Here is a 2,001-nt window from a genome sequence, read left to right as displayed (position 1 = left end):
CTTTCCTTTTAATGGGACAGCCTCCAATTTTCAAGAGAAAACACATTCTAAGAGGAATACTTCTAACTTAGATATTAAGATTTTTCCTTTAGAGTAAATCTTTCTCTAGATTTTCATTAATCTGTATGAAAGAGTCAAGCTTCAAAAATTATTATAGATATGTTTTTAATTCATTTGAAATACACAGCAGTAGTTGTATGTCTGTATCCCTCATTAATTAGGAAACGTCTTCAAGGAAAGGGCTGAGCTGTCCAAAGTTTAATTCTGTATAGAGTGTTACTGTAAACACTGCTTTTTTTGTAACCAAAAAAAGCAACTTTGAGATAGCCATTATTATTATTTTCATTATTATTATTCCCACTTTACAGATGAGGAGACTGAAGGTTAAAGAAAATAAATAACTTATCCAAGGCTATGTATTTATTAAGCTATTGAGTAGCAGATCCAGGACTTGAGCACATGAAGTCTGCCTCAACACAACAAAACAATACAAAAAAACAAAAAAAAACAAAACCTGTGTCCTTTATATTACACAGCTACTTCATCTTTAATCTTTTTCCTGAATATATCGATCAAGTGAAAACATCATTAAGTTGGTATCCCTTATCATCTGACAATTTTTTTTTCCAACTTGGGGGTAAAAATTTAGAAAAATTTACAATTCTCTGACAGGCTGTGGAGAACCGACGTGGCAGAGGTTGTCCGGGCATAAAGTAGGCTGCTGCTGCTGCCTGGAAACTTAAGAATATAAGGAGAGATTAGTATGTCATTACATAGAACTGACTTTCAGAAATAACAAAAGTTTAGGGAGAATTCTCAAAAAGTCTTCAAGTTGTAACATAAATGAATTTTGGCTGAGTTATTTTTTGGAGATCTCTTAACTAAATTGAGGAAGCAGGGACTGTATCATTTCTTGAAACCAATTTGCTTCCCATTCCACTCCCATTTTCTCTTTCCCATCCCTTTGCTTCAGCTTTTAGTAATAACAAGGAAGAAGTGGCTTCTTGTTGTCATCTAACTCTTAAAGTGAAAAATTATGTATATACATCATTCTATCTCTAGGACCTGTATTGTTTCATTTCAACACAGAAGTAAGCCCAGACTTACTTTTAGAATAATAACTTTACAAAGAAAACAGTCCTCTATCAGTGTTGTACCTTATGAATATTTTTTTAAGAAAACATGCCAACTAACTCTGCTCCAAGATCATGAAGCTCTTAGGCCCTTGGGTTGATGATTTACAAGTTGATGTCAACATGCTATATCTTTTTATGTCTCAGTTTATAATGCAGTTATGCAGGCCTCTTAAGCTGTAAGGACATCATCATTGACGTTGCAATTCGTGTATATGTTTTATACCTCATTAAATTCTTATCCTTCTAGCACAAAGCCATAAGCTTCTGGCCTAGGCTGCAGTTCAATCTTATAACATAATGAAAAATGTAAAATCAACACAGAGAAAGTTGACCGTTAGACTCTTTACCCGCAATCAATTGATTTATTGATGTATATGGCTTTATAGTCGAATAAAAATTTGCCCATGGCACAATTCAGGTAATTTTCAAATGCTGAAATTTTAGTATCCTATCAGTAAACATTTCTGTTTCAAAATGAAGCTATGTAAATGACCTACAGAACAACAGTATGGGCTGCTTATCTATAAAATGATAAAGTTTTAGATTACATAGTGAATGGATAAATCCGTAATTGATGCTACTTTCCCACTTCTGTAGTTCATAATTCAGCAAGGCAATTCTTTCTTCTCAATTTTATGATATTATCATGAGGAAATATCTTCTGTAAGTCTAGACACTAGTAATTGTTCGGCATTTTCCCTGACCAGGTGATTAATCTCCACTCCTGATTCAGTGCCTCAGACACACAGGGAGGCCGAGAAATATTTGTTGGCTGAAAATAGAAATTCATTTAACTGAATTAACTGTTACCTAAAATAAAAAGTTACTGGCAAAAGTCTACAGCAAGAAGGAACAATTATTCTGA

The sequence above is a fragment of the Propithecus coquereli genome, unplaced genomic scaffold (assembly GCF_000956105.1).
Source record: "Propithecus coquereli isolate 6110/MARCELLA unplaced genomic scaffold, Pcoq_1.0 Scaffold19, whole genome shotgun sequence".
NCBI classification, from domain to species: domain Eukaryota; kingdom Metazoa; phylum Chordata; class Mammalia; order Primates; family Indriidae; genus Propithecus; species Propithecus coquereli.
Note: the sequence above shows the minus strand (reverse complement) of the source record.